General features: G+C 35.8%; 1 long non-coding RNA gene across 1 annotated transcript in view; it reads left to right on the plus strand.

Moving 5' to 3' along the window:
- Positions 1 to 1,085: 1,085 nt before the first annotated feature.
- Positions 1,086 to 19,462, plus strand: part of LOC125692445 (uncharacterized) — a 51,362-nt gene continuing 32,985 nt past the window's right edge. Inside the window, exons 1-2 of the long non-coding RNA XR_007376665.1 lie at positions 1,086 to 1,198; positions 14,600 to 14,661. This is a non-coding gene — a long non-coding RNA (uncharacterized LOC125692445). The remainder of the gene's footprint in view (positions 1,199 to 14,599; positions 14,662 to 19,462) is intronic.

The following is a 19,462-nucleotide window of genomic DNA, read 5'->3' on the forward strand; positions in this document are numbered from 1 at the left end:
CTGGTCATTAAATGAGAAAGAAGAACTTAGTAGAGAAAGTCTTTCTATTTTGGATATACAAAAATCTTTGACCTTGCTGCATTATTCACTCTTTGAATTTGAGAAACTCAAATGTATTACATTATATATAGGCCACTCTTTAAATTTTCATCAGTACTTTTCTCCCAATGTTATTTTAAAGTCAACACTGCCAAGAAAGCCATTTGTTACTAATGATCAGGATCAGTGCTACTGAATATGCTGTGCTGTAACTGAATGCTGTTAAAAGTATTGTTTGAGTGACTATTGCTTACTGCTGTTTTATGAAATGTTCAGAAGTTATTTTCCTTGGGGAAAAAGCAATTACTAAAAACTAAGTTTTAGCTATGCAGGATAAAGGAAGAAAATACAGTCCATGGGATGAAAGTGAAATGCCCGTTATACAAACTGGTCGTGATGTCAGAGTTAGTTGCTATGAGTGAGTAGTTGTGCAGTCACAGTGAAAACAGTGTCAGAATTAATGGCACAGTTGACCTCTTACTGCAGTGTAAACCAGAGTTACTTTTCGGACATGTGCACGACTATGATTCAGAATAAAGGCCAAGTTTCCTGTCCTTCTTGCTGCTACTGTTGGAATGAAAATGAATATCCTGATTGTTGGTACTTCTGTGCAGGGCTAGAAAGAGATGTGTGCATTTTTATAAGTTCATTTTTTAGTACAATTCATTAAAATATGCCATAATTGTCTGTAATTATGTTATTTGTAGCCTGAACGTTACTGAACACAAAACAAAACAACAAAAACAACAAAATAGCATATTGCATTTTCGTTATTTTTCTATTTGAGATATGAAATCAGAAATGGAGTCAGATTTCTTATATATAATAATGTAACTGTCATAAACTTTGAAAATTTAAACAGCGTTTAATATTTCATTTTTTATTTCAAACAAGGATTCGCATTAGCTTTGGATTTCTAACTTTTCTAAGCCAAAGCTGTTCTTCTGAAGTATGAATATCTTTGCAGCATTACATGGCTGTGAAATCTCCCCGATAATCTCCAGCTCTTTCCTGTCTTTCAGAGCAGTCACTTGAGAGCAGATGGAAACTGTGACCGGTGGAAGAATGTAGCTAATGACAGGAGAACAGTGGGCAAGACTTCTATTAACATGACTTCAAGCAACATCAAGTTGCCATTTAAAATCTTTCTCTACTGCCAGTAAGTTCAGTAAGAGTAAAGGACTATGACTGGTACACCAAACTTGAACTATAAGCAGTCTTCTCCCACTCAAAAATATCATACTTCAGCCTCCATTCTCCAATTCAAAAGATGCAGTCTTTCCTCAAATAGTTAACATCCTCATTATATAAGACTTCTCTTACACACCTGTCATGAAATATTAAGTGCATACTCCAAAATATAAACTAAGGAGGACTAAATATGCAAATAGACCTGTAAACGGCAAGTTTAATTTATTTTGCTTCCTCACATCTTCAAAAAAAGTGAAGTGATGGGTTTATTTATTTACGAGCTCAAGCACAAAGGTATTAAAATAACTACCTTTCAATTTCCCAATTAAATATACTTAATTTCAAATATCATTTCATAAACTGTAGTAATTGTTCAAACTAGTAAATTTCACAAAAGGCTCTCTGAACAATTTAACTTTTTCAGAGTAGAATTTTGGTCTGGAAAATTCTGAAAAAGCAGCATAAATTTACTTCATGTTCACTAATTTTATGGGGCCTAATATACACAGAATCTAATTGTTAATGTAGTCTCTATACATCTGTGCAGAACAGCAGCTACTAATGGGCTACCAAAATTGCTTGAGATGTTTTTACAGTAACCACAGGCAGATGGTCAATAACATTTTCTGCATTATAACAAATTTGGCTTATAATATGTAATCAAACACGAGTATATTTAGTGATAAAGTGATTTTGTGATCAGATAAAGATGACAGAAAAAAATAGTAGGCAATTCTGATCTCAGTAATTGATGAAGCCAAAGTTAATCTGGATTTATACCAGGATGGTACCACAGTTCTCCTTCTTAACGGTTATGATGAGAATTAGTGTCTCAGTTCTCAAGCTTGACAAGGTGTCACGGATGTGTTTCACATAATTTATGCTCATAATCAGCTTATTCTTAGAGGCAATATACCTCCTATTCAAACTGGTGCATGTCAGCTCTGACAACAATTTTAGTCTTTTATATCATTGGTACTCTCAGGTATGATAGGTTGCATGTGATCCACATACACGAAGCCATGGCAAATTAAGGGCTGTATCTGCAATGGGAATTCAGTGCAACAGTGTTCACGTTTGAGGAACTTCATCCTTAGAGTTTTGACTCCGAGAACACCAGTGTTATTAGTTTTGTGTAGAACTGTTCAATGCAAGGATTTAAGTGCTTGTATAACTAAAGAATCCAAATCTCCAACTATCCTAAGATATGCCTGAACAAAGTATGGATTTTAAATCACCTTCCCCCCCTCTCTTACCCCCTGCTTTTACAAATGCTTAGAAACTGATATGTACATAAGTATATATTCTTAAATCTAATGCCCAGGTTTCTTCATTTGCAGAAAGTTCTGATTATATTGTAGAAGTGCTACTCCATACCTAGCTGCTTAGCAATTAGTGCATTCAAACATAATTTGTGAGACAGTAGAAGAGAACAGGAGAGAATTATTGTTTATCTGAGAGATATTATTCCCACACCCACCATCTAATTAATATTTTTTAATGATTAACAGGGTTCGTTGAGGTGTGGCAAAGATTGTAGGTGTTTCCTGCAAGTGATATCAGCCTTTTCAGGAAATAATTTAAGATTCAACAGTAAGGGAGAAAATGACACTATGGACAAGAGGGGACGTACATTTCCAAGTACTAGATTAGCACATTGATATGAGAAAAGAGCTGAGTTCCATTTGATTCAGGACAATTAGTGTTGAAGTTGAAAAGCCCTGTAAGGAAGAGCTCCTCATGTCTTGATCCTTGCAAAATTCCTTAAGAATTTAGTCCAGTTTTTGTCAGGTATTTCACTCTGTTCAAAACATATCTTTGGGCATACAGACCTAAAACTCTTGAAGAGTTCTGTTAAGGAATTTGGGAATTAGAGGGTAGTATTTTTTGTTACAGATTTATTAAGCAGGATTTTGAACTAGATGTTTGTGTCTATTTTTTGGAAGTCCCACACCTAAACCTCTTCACTTTCTAGGATACAGCCTTTCAGAGGCCAGCCAAGAAGCCAATTTTTGGAGATGAATTAGTAGCTGTAGCATGTTTAGAATTCAGTAAGCAAAATTAAACTTATGCTCTCAAAGTAAGCAGTGTATGTAGAAAGGAAGAAAAGGAGCACTCTGGCCCTGTAACACAGCAGAGTTGGGATTTTCTTAAATTGTTCCTCTAGGAAGATTCTGATAAAGGGTGAAATGGGGAACTGAAATGGCGAACTGAAATGGCTTGGCCTCTTTTGAGTTTATATCAGTATTTTCAAACAGAAATAAGTCAAAATGGTAGTGCAAGGAGATATTGTAACACTGGTTCTTGGTTGAATGTGACATCTCATTTAAGTTAAAAACAAAATATCTACCATGAGACTTGGATAAATTTAGAGTCTTAGTAAAACTTGAGTAGCTAATGGACTTCAATCCATCAAGAGCTCGACTGGTGCTAATGGCAATCTCACTGAGTAATTACATCCAGGGGGTTAAAATCTATTTCAGTGATGCCTTCGGGTTAATGGAATTGATCTTGACCCTTTTCTTGCAGATATCCCTGCACTGAATTAGATATAAGCTCACTACAATTCTTGGTGTATGCTTTACTTAATTCTCTAGCAAAGCATACACCTCTGATAATACACTTGATGCAGTACAGTACGTGTAAAGACAGGCTGTTCTGATTCAATAAGTTGCAGAAAAGCAAACATAAATAACTTCTCTGTGTGTGCGTAAACATCTGCCTTCCTTCCAGTAAAATCTTTGCTTCAGATCCTGAGGACACATAAATCTGCCTACCTCCATGAAGGTCTGCCTGATTTACAGCTTGTCCTTATTGGATAACTTCTCACTTTACTTGTCACTTGACTGATTTGTGTAGGGGAGACCTAAGGCACCTAAATACTGTGGGCAAATGTGACTCCCCAAGTTGTACTTAACAGCTGTTCTCTGTGCTGGATGTGAGTTCTTATTGAATATTTCATTAATTTCCTTGGGTATGCAATAGATGTGTACAAAAAAAGAAAAAGGCAATTTTTCTTGAATAGAGTTGTTGACAAAAGATACTGCTTTTTTTGAAGAAAAAGTCAGGGGCGCATCTCATAGGCTTTACCTTTCTCTATACAGACAGTTTTTTTGCTTTCAAAAAGCCTCTCTCTGATTCATGCCACATTTAATTAAGTGCAGCTAAACAACTATTGCTGAATATGCCGTTCTTCAGGGGAAAAAATAAATCAGTGAAATGGTTCCTTATGAAACTAGCAGAGCAGGGTAAGGCTTGTCTGTACATTGTACACTAATAGAGCCTATAAAGTGTGAAATACACATATTAATACTTTTCCTGGAATGTTTCATTACAATATCTTTTATTTCCTTTTAAAATGATTGAGGTAAAATGAAATAAATGCGGTTTAATTTACATTATGCCTAGATTTATTAGGGTGCTCCATCCTATTTCTAATCTAGTTCTCTAGTATAAAAAATACCTTCTGTGATTTATGTGCCCGTGTTAAAGGTAGCAGCTGTAGAAAATGTATTTATTTGTCGATTAATGTTTTTTATTCTGTGAGTAAAATGGGAAAACGAATAACATATGGCAGAAATTTAAAATTATCCTGTGATCCCAGTAACAAATATTTCCCTAACATGTAGAATCCAAGGCAGTCAGTTTTCCTACAAATTTCTCAGGATGGTTTTCAATTTGGAGTCTGGGAAGGTTTAAGGTCATACTGCAGCCTTTCTCTAAGGAAGGGTACTTAGAGGACCTTCTCCTCTACCTGGGTGTCTAGTTTCTTGAAACCTGCAGACATGCAATTATTTTTGGAGGCTGTGTCACCTCTCTCAATTTCTTCTGAAATTCTTCAGTACACACAGAAGTGATTGAAGACACATTCTGGTATAGACCATAGCATAGAGAAAGTTACCAAATTGGCTTTTCTTCCACAGGAAATGAGCTGAAGTAGATGTACATGAGGTGTTTATGTTATAGTCAAATTTTTTATATTTTGAATGCACCATGTAACTTATTCACTGGTTTAATTGATTACATTTTATTTCTTTTTTGAGACCTGTTACTATTCTTGCCAAGGTTGTTGCTTTTCTAAGAAAAAATTGATGTTACTATCATTACATGGAATCTAAAGGTCATTCTTTTCAGACTGAAAGTTGATGAAATCAATTTCCAGTCTCTGCTTGGTAACAGAAGCAAGATCATGAAGAAACAGAAAGAAACACAATCTGACTTTGACCATTTCAGAGTTCTCTGAGGAGTTCACATTCTTCCTAAATCACTTTAGTAAGAGCTCAGAAAGGGTGAGATTTGCAACAGACTCAATTCAAATAACTCAGCCAACAGGCCACCCTCAACTTAGAATATATGCACATACATATATAAATATATGTTTGTTTTATAGGAGTGTAAAACAGTAACTTTTCAGTAACAGTGTTTGATTACTTTTCTTGTAGAATATGATAAGCTTCCTTAAAAGTGATATATTAATGAGCTACTATTGTGATAAGAAGAAGGATTCTGCATCACACTGAGCTTTCACTTAGCTAGTTTGCACCAGCGGAGGTAACCCACCGTTGCCACTGCTGAAATGATCTACTCACTGCGCTCACAGCCACTGTTTAGTCTCCATAAGTGTTCAGCCAGTATTGATGAATGTCAGTGGGTGTCATTTTTCCACGTGGCAGAATTTCAGTGTGCACCTTTTCTCCATTCTCACTCTTATGCCGGACACCATTTTGTCAGATTGCCCCTGTGCTGCCATCTGTCTCACAGCAACTCAGTACAACAGAATATTGGTGGGAAGGTTCCATCTCTACTACCATACCACCACCTGCTTCTGACATCATGGCCAAACATAAAAAAAAGAATAAAAATTGTGATAATAATTACACGTTCTGCATTAGAGAGTTTTCCAAGCAAGGGCTGTTGTCCATTGCTTTCTCTAGCCTTCTTGTCTTGTTTTCTGGCCAATGAAACATGTGAGGGTAGCATTTGAAGTCAGACTGAAAACACTGTCCTTTACAACACAGTAAATAGAATTTTTGCCATACCTATTTTAAGTTGATAGGCTTTGTTTTGACCTGACAGGACTTGGACCTTAGATGATTGACGTTTCTTTTAAAAAATTCTAACAGGTGGCTCTTGCTTATCTTTTGAAATTCAAGCTCTGTGAATACCATATATCATAAAAGTTTGATGTGTCTGTGGAGTAGATTATAATGTCTAGCAAACCAGTCAAAATATCAGTCTACCACACAGCAGCCTTTTATGCCAGCTGATGTGATGGGAGGACGCTGTGTGGCTTTTAAACTTCATCTGAAAACTAGTGAAGAGGAAGAAAACCATGTTGAAAAAACATTAAAAAGTTGATCCAAGTGGACCCAAGAATGAAGACAAATAGGGCCCTATCACCAACACTGTTCTGCTCTTGCTGAATTATCATGGATGCTGATAACTCATGGTGACATTCCAGGACCTCTACGTGGGAAGAATGGGAATCAAAGGCCTTTAGACTTAAGAGGATGCTGGAAGGGTGAGCATACCATGAAAAAGTTGTTGGTGTTAGTAAGTTTTCTTTTATGACACTTTTAGGGACTTTCCAGTTAAACAACTATCACTCTCACCATAGCTGACCTAATGATAACTGTTATATTTTAGTTGGATAATTGGGATGGTAACTGAGATAACACTAATTTTCTTGTTCCACTAATAGAGTGTGTACTACTTTTGGGGAAAAAAAAAAAAAGACAATTTTTGTTAAGCTCTTGTGGAGACAACACTATGCAGGGTCAAGAGAAAACATGTTTCTCTCTTCCACTTTCTCCCACACCAACATTTGGAGCACAGTGAACAGTTATGAAAGCTATGGGTCAACTGGACCATACAGCAGCAAGTGGCATGAGAAATCCCAAAGCCTGGGAGAGACTTCAGTGTAACCAAGGAGGGAGGTACAGTTCTTGTTGTCAGAGGGGCCTCCTGGAGTGGGCAGTGTGATTTAGTTGTTTGCAGAAGAAGTAGATTAAGATATATGGGATGCATCTAAAAAGATTTTGGAGACATTTGTATTCTGCGTCCAATAATTACAAAAAGCATAGCAGGTGCTTATCAGTAATTGGCTTATCAGGGTCTTATTGATCCTGAAGAGGCACTAAATAGTCTATTTAACACAGTATTTATGGCTCTCAGTTGATATTTCATCTTTTTTCGAACCAATGCAGACTGTTCACATTCAAAATACTGTGTGACAAGAATTTTCTATAGCAGTACTACGTGTAGTGCAAAGAAATATCTTTGTTGTTGAAACTCACTTTGGTTTCATTATTATATACATCATTATTGTATTACTCCTTAATTTTCTTTGCTTATCCTCAAGGTATTTATTCCAAGAGTTGTGTAAATGTTGCTCCTAGATTCTAGATCATTGTTGCAGTTCTTCAGTTTTCTCTTCTTCATCTTAGTTTGCAAGATATGTATAAGGCATGGTTCATGCACTTACATATTAATAATCTGTTTTATTCAGTGTTTTCTTCTTTTTGATTCCTAGCATTTAGTTTGATTTTCTGACAGTGATATGTGTTGAGCTGATAGTTGTTCCTTAATGATAATAACTCCAAGATCATCATTTTAGACAAGCTAAAAATTCCACTCCCTCAGCACCCTGCTCACCCTGAACAATATTATCTGTTTATCAATGCTGAATTTGATATACTATTACTTAGTTCATCAACATTACAAAATCTTCCTTCAGTTTTGCATAGGAATTCTTATTCTTACCTCAGGTATCTTCTCAGGTTTGAGTATCTTCTCCGTTTCCATATGCAGACTTCACTTGCTGCTTCCAAATGATACAGGAAAGCATTGAACAAGCTGCATCACAGCACAGGTTCCTGTGACTTCCCCTCCTCACTTCACTGCGAAGAAAAAAAAACATTTTTTACTTTTTTTTCTGCTATGAATAGAACCAAGTATTGTCCTTTTTCTTTCCTTTTCTTCTCATAGGTACTTATCCTCCCTAACTGTTGTGAAAGACTTTTAGAAATTCATGTGAACAGTGTGAATTAGGATTACTTTTATTCTCATCATCTTTGAGTCCTTAAGACAATCCCAGTGGCTTTTTGTGGCAATGTTGCACTCTGCAAAAGGCAGGCCAATTTATATCCATGAGACATCATATTTCTCTAAGCCTATTAATATTATTAAATCCTCTACCGACTCAGTCGCAGGCATCCAACTGTTTTTTAGTTTTCCATATCCTCTCTGAAAAAAGAAGATTAATCACATATACTGCTTTAGAGTCCTTGAGACCGAAAAGTTCTTAAATTCTTGTGCTCCCCTTATTTTATCTTTAAATTTATGTAGGAATTTGACCTTTTCTTGAAAACTCCTTTTACACATGTCTCAACCTCTTGAATTTTCTATGTCTATCTAAGGAGAATTCTGCATTCACAGGGTTTTGTTTTACGAATCCATGATCCTTCAGACATGCCCAGTTCCATTTGTCAAGCCTCCTAACACCACCATCTTTTCTTACAATTGTTTTTCATGGTGTGTAATGCATCCTAACTATTTAATCAGTCCTCTAGGTGGAGAAGGAGCAACAAGTGCAGCAGTCAGTGTTATTTATCTTTTTAAAGGGCATACGTTTCAATTCCTTTCTGTAAAATTATTGTTCAAAGACACATTTCTGAGAAGCGTGCATCTGTGTCTGCAAGTCTTGCCAACACAAAATCTGAAAGTGGGCAAATATGAGCTGTGTCCTGCAGATTGTATTCAGTTTTTACAAAAAAAAAAAAAAAAAAAAGAATAAAAAAGTTCAAAATTAGATGCCATAGATGTTGATGTACCTAAGGTATTTCCTTAAGCTATGTGCCTGTGAACTCCTAGAAACCCATCTGTCTAGTTTGGCTTATATGGATGTGCTTGAATCTTTCTAACCAGAGTGTGTTTATAAATGCTGTTCTAGAAAACTTCACTCTGCCTAGAAAAATGTCCAGCCTTCCTGCTGAAGGGAACACATTTATTCACTAACATATGTAACTGTCATACAACCAGTCTTATAGATTAGTGGGGAAGGAGCTTTTCGTGCTATGATCTTTCTAAAAGGTTTTAACTTGAAACCTTCTCTTGAAAAATACATAAATTGAGGCACTATCGTTATTCATCTTGAGATGTGGCAAAGTTTGATGTAGAAAGAATAAATATGTGGATTTTTTCAAAAGGCTTAGAAGAGTTAATCTTTCAACACACTTGGATTAACCATAGCCTTAGTGCAGCTAGATTCCCTTATTTTGACAGCATTCATATCCAAGTAACATTACACTTTGAATCACTGAGCTAGACTACAAAAATAATTCACTTTTGTTTTAGAAAGTCAAACTGTATATAACATTGACTTCTTAGACATGTAGGAAAGCACGGAATTTGCTTTTCCTCTGCCTCTTGAAACAACAAATAGTAAGAGAGGAAGCTGAATGGAAACAAGGAGGAGGACACACTGCAATATTCTTCTCTGAGTTCCACCTGTATCCTTTTCTCTGAAATAGTAAAAGTCCCCTAAACTCACAAGGCCCAAATGAAATTTGAAGATGTATTTTTGAAGCACAAAGCTTCAAAAAAAGCTTCCTGATTCCAAGTAAAATGAGATGGATGAAGAAGGTATTTTAAATGATGTCATAATTACACATAAATAGTTACAATAGCGTACCTACAGGCAACGTATACGAGACAGGAGTCAGCAAAATAAAGTCTAGTTCTCTCATTGGATTAATTTGGATTATAGATACTACAGTAAATACTGGCATTTTGCAAGAAGTGACATATTCTTAACAAATAACTTGATTTAGTAAATGAGAAAGTTCACATTCACCTCATGTTTTCAGTGTCTCAGTCTTGAAAAAGTTTTGGCTAGGATTTTCCTGACAGCTTTGAGCTGAGTTGTTTAGGTGACTGAATGCCTGTAATTGCAAAGGACTGTTTGAAATTGAGGTAATTATATAAAATAATAACTGTTATTATTTCGCATATAGAAGTGGTGGCATTTTAACTATCTTAAAACCATCTATAAAAATATCTTCCAGAATGAATGAATTGAAGCAGAATTTCAGCAGTACGATTGATATTTAAGCCTCTGAAAAGAAGTGTTTGTAATGGAAATGCTGACACATTAGCAATGAAAGTATGTGTACTCACAATGAGGAGTTTGATAATGGGTCTGATAATGAGTTACTAACTTTTTTTTGTGCAGTACAAGACATGGCTAATTTATATAATTTATGTAACTTCAGATTAGCATGTGCATTTATTCAGTTGTTAAAATTCACTTACAATTGTTTTAGCTTTCTAAAATAAGGCAAGTTTCTATTCCAAGGTTATAATGGACTTGCTAATGGACTATTGACTACTGTTTCTTATCATCCATCTTCTGGTGGAAAGCTGTTCATTACTTTTCACTTAAAATTCCCTCTACTTTTCTTTTTTTTTATTAGGAATTCATTGTATTTGCAGTTGAAGACAGTAATAGCCAGTGTTTAAGAAATTTATTTACTGTATGTTATTAAATAGCAATTTCAAGGATCCTTTGCATGCTTTCTCAAGTTGAGATTTAACAACGATATGCAGACTGTCTCCAGACTTGAAATTTGAGTGCTGTCATCTCAACTGATAGATCAGTTTTGTATTAGACTTTCTTTAGAAGAGGTTTGGTATGATGGCATTTCCCACTGACATGAATTGGTTTTGTGAAAACGTTGAGCAGAAAGAGTGATTTTTATCATAAGCATCTGCATTTGGATTCCTGAGTTTTTAAAATAGAAACTATGGGCAGCGTAATAGCTTCAAACAGAGGAAGATTGCAAGATTTTAGTTTCGTTAAATTCAGAAGCAGAAACAGCTTTAAACATTGATTTCTCCACCTTCTAAGGCCCTTGGTATAGCTCAGCTTTTACTGAAACCACACCTCATTCTATTTCCTGAGCAGCCTCAGTAAGTCTGAGACACCTTGCTGGCAAGTCTATGGGTATATCACTTGTAGCTAATGTGAGGCTGTACATTTCTAAGTGACTTAGAAATGAACTGCATCTCTCTTTAGTCAAAACCTCCATTCCTTAAAACATAACTCTTTGTAAATTCAAGTGCCTGAAATCCTCACGTGGAGTATCAATACATGACAGAACAAGGAAATGAGGCACCTTTATTGTGATAAATGTAATCCTCATAAATATATTAATTTATTACCAGAGAACATCACTGGAAAACTTTTGCATCCTACACTGTATTCTGCTTAGATTATAGTTTAGCTTTCTACTGAGCAAATTTCAACAGTGCTTCAAATGAAAAGATGTCAGGAAAAATAAAGGACAGAGCATTATTGGTTTCAATCAGTTGTTTAGAGGATCCTTTCCGTGTAGAGAAATTCCACAGATTTGTAGACAGAGTGTAGAACCAATAAAGAAACTGAAGGAAGCAAGTTTAAAGTTGCCATTATCCTGTGGTCTTTTGATAAAGAAAATTCCTGGTTTCTGACACCTCTGTTCCCATGGCAATCTTCGGCATCTCAAAGTTAAAAGCAAAATGCTTTGGAAATACTATTTATGTGTGAGTATCCAACTGCAAGATATTCTTTGTAGTGAATGAGTTTTTCTTTGTCACAGCTTTTGCATTCCTCCTGAGTTTTCTACTGTAACAAGTAAGAGCCTGACATATTGCACAAAAAAGGAACTCACTAAGTGGAGTGTTTTTTTCTTTTCATTTGCTGTATAATGTTCTTCTATGACTGTTCAGAGGTCTTTCAACCAGCATGATCTCTGGTGATCTTTTACAACAGTTTTTCTCTGCTTCCTCAGACTTTTTTTTTCTGGTTAGAGAACAGTAAAGGAGTCACAATGTACTATAAAAGAAAATCCCTTAGGATCAATTACTTGTAATCAAGTAATTCTAGTCAATACTGAGAAACAGATTCAACAGGTGGTTTCTATATGCTACTTAATGTGCAGTGACTGCCGGAGAAACACTGAAATGATCTTAAGATCTGTGTTCAAATCTTTCAATATCAGTAGATATAACCACTTCCTGTTTGCACGCCATAATGAGTCCACTTCAAAAGCTCTTGTGTGACACATAAATATAAAATTTGCAAATACATGTATAAATAGCAAGAGCAAACAGAATTAGGCCTGTGATTAAGAGATTATTTGAAGACTTGAATTTCTCTTTAAGTCAGTGATTATTTGCAACATGAATTTTTACTAGCTGCAGAGACAAAAGGCCAAGTATTAAATGTGGACTAAATCTACCTTCAGACACTTTTTGTTTTTAAGAAGTGCAGTATTGCTAAAATGTGTCATTTTACCTGCACTCCATTTATCATAGCTGTTGATACATGTTTGATCACTTACTCCCCAGTGAGCCAAAATCATCAGGATGCCACTTTGAAATGCATAGCTTGCTGCTCTTTATGGAGATCTTATTTCAGAACTCTAACATACCTCCTCCATATAAAATGGTATTCACAGCTGATTGAAACAATGTCATTTGATGTTCCTGAGGTCAGGCCATCGGGATCATTATGTCTTACTGACTCAACAGCCCATAAGATTTCCTAGCACCCCAGTACTTTTTATTCCTAGTCTGCGGGCTTTGTTACCAAAGAGAAGTACTTGTTAAAATGATAAACAGTACATTACAATGCACAGTGCCTGATACAACGGCACAGTGACACCTTAATTTAACTTAGAAAGATTCAAACCTCACAATTTCAGGAGAAATTACTGAGGCAGTCTGAAGAAAACTGGAAGCAGTGCTGGATTCTGGTGCAATAGAAACATGTGATTTTAGTATCTGAGACAATTCTGGACTGCATTACAGTGTACCTCTGGAACTAGGTAGCAAATACTGTGAAGTCTCATTTTTAAAATTTGTTTTCTGGAATTTTGTAGCTGGATTCAGCATTTACACACGTGCACTCATCTAGTCTTTGTTATTATATAGCAAAAGGTGTTTTGTGTGTGTGTGTGCATGGTTTTTCTTGTTGTTGTTTTTTTGTAGACCTAAGTCTTCACATGAAGATGTTTTTTTGACTTAATTCTAGTGGGTTTTTTTTGAAAAAGATATCCTAATATCTGATGTTAAGTGCCTATTTGCCTATGTATATCTCCCATTTTGGCCATATTTGGGCACACTAAAAGGCTTTGTTTTGAAAGGCTGGATGCCTTGGTCAACACTTGACTAAATCCAACTAAGACATTCTCTGGCATTCATTGAAAGCCATGTGATAGCATATACTCATACAGGGCATAGGACATAAAAATGAGCACATTTTGGAAAGGAAAACAAGGGGAAAGCTGCATAGGAGAAGGATGTTTGCTTACCTCATGTCTTGAAGATCTGGGATAGAAAAAAAAAAAGAGAAAGAGGAAGGTATGTATGGCATGAATTAGGTGAGGAAGTCTGGCTCCTCTGTGCACTAATCAACAAAGAATCACAATACTTACGGCACTAGAATTTACTGCTGCTCTAAGTAGTAAGCTGTCCTGTACCCTTGCTTTATTGTATATTAAGTTTGTCACTAATGTCTGAGCAGTACTCACCATGCAGAACTGACTAAGCATGACGGAGAGTCTAAGGAAGCAAGGAAATAATTCAAGACTGTCCTTGTCTTCACTTGGTATTTAGAAGTTTTTAGCACAGCACCTTCAAGGTTCACTTTCTCACTTGATCGACCTCTATGAGCAGGTAGTACAGTAGCAGTGTCACATCAAAACATCCTTAAAAACAGTTCTTTAAGGATTGAACATAGAAGTTTGATTTTATGGGAATAACTGGATGTGCCCTGCAAATGTTCCTTAGGCTATATTGCATTGCTCTATTATTTAAGTGCTTTTACAGTATATACAGTTTTTTAAAATTTGTCTTATTTTCTAATAATCATCATCCCATTCACCTTCACTTATGCTACATATTTGTTCCCAACAAAAATTAAAGTACTTCGCTCATTGGAATATTAACAAAATAATTATAACTGATACCATGTTTAATTGAAACAACATCAAATTCTCTAATCTATGATACGGCATAGAAAATATTTTTTAATTCATGTGCTGGAAAAACTAATAATGTGCATCAGGTATGTAGAGCACTGAACACAAAAACAATTTTGAGAATCTTTCAAGTCCCCTATTGAAATAGTTATGATTCATATTTTAATGAACCACTTTCGCCCACTATTTTCTTCTATGTATTTTTACCTGAAGGAGTTAAATCTTACTTGCTTTATTGCTTGTGTTTTTCTACATCTCTACTAACCCAGTTTTTACAAGCTTTAAAAATTTTTACTGTCTGTGGATGATGCACTCCTTCTCACCTCTGCGAACTTTCATTTACACAGTGATACATGAAGACAGCAGACTTGTTGAAGTGCAGAGAACAGGACTCTATGGTACACTTGAGGTAAGCTCTTCATCTTATATCATGTTAAGTTCAGGCAAACCCACTTTTTAAGAAATGTAGTTCATGTTTCCTCTGGGATTGCAGACCAAGGAAGTACTAGAGAATTTTATTTGCACGAAACAGTACCTAGAGTGTATGAGGTGTATGAGCCAGGTATTTCTCCTGAAGTATTTCAGGTTATATATATATGTTTGGTCTATAAATACAACTTGCATCATAAACTTTGTTATACCCTGTCTAGCAGACCATTTTCTCATCATAGCATATTATTGTGCAGACAATGGGGAATAAAATGTATGCTACCAAGGGAGATATAATTTTCTTAAAGACAGGTAGATTTAAGTTTCCATTTTTGGAAAAGAAAAAAGAAAAAAAGAAGAGAAAAAAGGAAAAGAGAAAAAAGAAAAAAAGAGAGGAGAGAAAAAAGGAGTAATAAAATCAGTACTCCAAACAAGATTCATTTCCAAGATCCATGTACAGATAAAGATCTAAAAGTTTTTCAGCTAGAGAAGGGCATGTTTCTACCAACACCTAGCTGGTCATTCTTAGTTGGTTTCCTGACCATTATACAGAAGAGCCTCTATGGAGGTATGTGGCAAAAGAAGGCAGTGACAGTGCCTTCTACTGAGATAAGCACTATGGGAGCAATAGAAGACAAGAAGAAAAAGTGCCTTCCAATGACTTCCAATGACCAGTGACAGATCAAGAGAAATATAACCTCAATCCAGAGAGATCCCTCAGCTGCTAACCCTTAAATGAGGGCGAGGAAGGGCAGACCCAGGATTTGATTTCCAGATAAAAACATGGCACAAGGCAAAGAAAGTGCAGCATGAAGTGGGCCAGGAGAATACCTAGACTTCCAAGCAGCTTCATCTGTTTGGCCACTTGCCTCCAATACATCAGAGCTCTGAGCTGATCAGAATTCATGAACCTCTGTTCCCCGTTGACCTGGCTGTAGACTGAAGGCTTTTTAAAGCAATTGTTTCAGAAATTCAGTTTACTATGTTTATTCTTTTAAAATGATTATGGCTAAAAACAGATTAGAAGCTTTAGATCATTTTAAAAAAGCAACTGCGTGTATTGTCTGTTCTGTGATGAGAGGGTGTAAATCCTGTCCAGGAAAGTAAAAATGTATTGAAATAAGGATATTCAGTGCAAGAAGTGGACTACTCAAGACATTTGGATGTCAAACACTGAGGTAATAGAACAATTCCATGGAAAGTCTGCAAAGCATTTTCTGTTATCTATGAAACCAAACTTCTCCTTCAAATCCCCGAAGACCAACATTTTTATATCTCCTGTGGTGACACTGCTGCTTCTCTTCTCTCAGAATCTGGTGTACAGCTTCATGACTGACAAATGCAAAAGAAAGATGCCAGAGGCATATTTGCTGCTGAAAGATGAAATCTGTGATTTCATATTTGAACTGTCAGCTGTGAGAAGTTAGTAGGTTACCCCACTCAGCTGCAGTATCTGGACAGAAAATACAGACATTGTACTACTCACATAGACTTCAGGATACCAAAAAAAAAAAAAAAGCAACTGTAGGTCTATAACAATGGATTGATAGCTGTATTTGTCACAAATCACCATATACAGTGTTAATTTCTTAAGATATCTGAATAACTAAAAATCAGAATGTAGCAATAATTGCCAAGCTGCTGTGAACTGCCACCCATGAATTAAAAACACCATAAAGGTTGGTGAAGGATACTGAAAAAAGAAACATCCCCAGAAAGGAGCTATTTTCAGAATACAGTTGTTTGAGTTACAGTTCTGATTTTTCCAAGCATTTTATCTGTGACATAGATCTCTTTACAATTATGCTGAGATTCTTTATTTTATTTTTTGTAACTTCAATGCTTGTTTCTGCATTCTATGCTAGTCCAGCAGCAAGGACAGTGTGGCCTCATAGCATGTCTGTCTGTCTCCAGATCTGTGTACATGTTCTTTTCACCACTCTTTCTTGCTGCCAATGCAGATGAGACGGTATGTCTGAGACATTGCTTCCATGCTACAAGAATCTTTCAGCTCAAGCAGCAATGTATCATGTCTGCTCTTTCTTATTCTTAGTAAGAAGTCACATCAAGAAAACATAAACAACCCTAGGAAAAAAATTCAGCTACCAGAAAGCCAGAAGTACTTATGATAACAAAGACCTGCCTTTGAGAAAAGGTGCTCTTCAAGTAGGCATAATGACAAATAACCTCAAGCAAATATACATTAGGCAAGATAATAAGGCTACAATTATTCTGTTGCTCCCAAGTATTAGCATTGTCAGAGATGTCACTCTTTGAGTTTCCTAACACCTGAAGTACTTGTGCATCTGATCTTAATGAGCTCAGTAGTACAAAAAAGCTGTATGGCCAGGGCTTACACAAGTTAGAATGAGTGAATTTTGTTGCTCTTGTTAGTTCTGATTAAAAAAAAAAAAAAAAACAACAGAAATTATAGAGGTAGAAAGGGTGTTAGCAGTCCTTCCTCATTCCCGCTTTCCTATTTTTGTGCATGCAGAAATGAGAGGCTTCATGCCAGCATAAAATATTACTCACTGAAGAATCTTTCTAATAAATAAATTAAATAATGAAGGGGTGGGAAGCTCCTTCACATTTATGAATAGGAAGTGAATCAGCAATGGCATGTTACTATTGATTTCATAATAATCTGCAGTAATTAATTAACTACTAGGTCAACTGGAAATCAGAAGTGAATTATTTTGCACACACACACTCAGAAAAGTAACATTACCAGTGGAAGTACTAGAAGATTATTTTATTTCAAAGGCTTATACTGGGAAAATAAGCCAGTTCCAAGTATGGCTTTTCATGAAGGCAATACATGAATTGAACTTGCACAAGGAGTCTTTTCTTAGCAGAATGTTGTGTGTTTCTACCTGACTTCTTTAAATTTATTTTCTTTGCTGAGTAGGCCATCCATTATTTTGACATGTTTTATGGTGAGTAAGAATCCTTGATTGCTTCTGCATACCAAAAAAAAAAGGAGGTTTCTTCAGTTTTCACATAAAAAAGAAGAACCCAACCCTATCCTCAAAAATGTCAGAAGCCATTTAAATGTCACTGCTTGAGAAAGCACTCTGAAAATGCTCCAAAATGAGCTTTTCTGGAGATGTCAACTCTTGGAAAAAAATTTAAAAAGTTTAAAAAATGTATCTGTCTAGCTACATTGTAATCACTTTCATACAGGTTTTACTTGTATACATAGGAGAAATAGATCAGATGAATGCTCAAAGCTATACTACTCCCAGAAGGAAACAGATCTCACAGAGAGAAATTTACAGGTTACTTCATAAGTAAGATTAATTGGATTCATTTCAGCTTGGCAGTTTTCTCATTTGTAGAAACAGTGGATACAAAAATTGCTGGTTAGTTTGCTGGTTTTCTTTGCTGAAATTTCTAATGCACTGGCAAAAAATGTTGAAATATTTTAAGTTGTGTCACAGCTTCATCATTTCTGTTTTAAATTCATCTCTAGTATTCTGAAAGCCAAATACTGAGCCTCTGCATTACCTTGTATATATCAAGATGGCATTTTGGAAAATTAAGAGAAAAACCAGAGTTCTTTCTGTACTGTGCCATATATTAGATATCATTATGGGGACCAGCAAAATTTTGAAGGGTTGTTTTTTACTGTTTAGATTGATAAATTTTGAACTCACTGCAAATATTTCAGAACCATTTCATATTTCTTCAGTGTTCTTTGCTGGAGAAACTACAGATATTTTGGGAAATACTTAAATTGGAATATCCTTCGTGGTGGGCTGCTGCTGCTCCTAGAAGGGTAGTCTCAATTCATGAGTCTCTTATTTTTATTGATTAATTAGTATGCAATCCCAATGATGAATCGCACTGTCTACTAGAGAACAAGGAAAGAAATCAAAAATTACAAGATAACATGTTATACAGATTTGTACACATGTAAAAGCACACATAATATATTGAATAATTTTTTTTTAATCCAGTTCTTGTACAGATCCCATTTCTGGGGTTGTTATGACTTACTGAGAAATATGAGAGATATTTAAGTATTTGTCTTTTATATCAATAATTCAATATTTATCTTTAACAGTCTAAATTGAAAGAACTACTTCACCTTTCTATAACTCAGTCTTTACAGATCTTCATTTTTTGGGAGGGTTTTCTCTGAATTTTTCCACTTTATGGATGTTCTTCCTCAGATGTGAACGTAGATCTGGATGTAGTACTCTAACAGTGATGATCACCTCAGTAGCAAACACGGAAGCAATGAATATAACCTTTCTTCTAATACCATGATGTATGTGAGAAGATAGATACTAAATAATGCCAGGCTTGATCAGCAGGCTATAGTCAATGTTATGACATTCAGGAAAGCCAAATGCTGGATCTTGCACTTGTGTCACAAAAACTCCATGCAGCAGTATGGACATGGGGGAGAGAAGCTGTAAAGTTATCTGGCAGAAAAAGGCATAGGGGTGCTTTCTGGCAACTGGCTGAACACAAGGCAGGAGTATGTCTTGATGGCCAAGAAGACCAACGATAGCCTGGTCTTCATCAGAAATAGTGCAGTCAACAGGACTGGGAAAGTTGATTCTCTGTGTGCAGCACTGATGTGGCCACATCTGAAATATCATGACCAGTTTTGGATCCCTCACTACAAGAGGGATTTGAGTTACTTGAGCATATCCAGGCGAGTAACAAAGTGGATGAGTGGATTAAACAATAAGACATAAGAGTAGAAGCTGAGGGAACTGGGGCTATTTATTCCGAAGGAAAAGAGACAAAGGGGAGATCTCAATGCTCTC

Source organism: Lagopus muta, chromosome 4, assembly GCF_023343835.1.
Source record: "Lagopus muta isolate bLagMut1 chromosome 4, bLagMut1 primary, whole genome shotgun sequence".
Lineage (NCBI taxonomy): Eukaryota > Metazoa > Chordata > Aves > Galliformes > Phasianidae > Lagopus > Lagopus muta.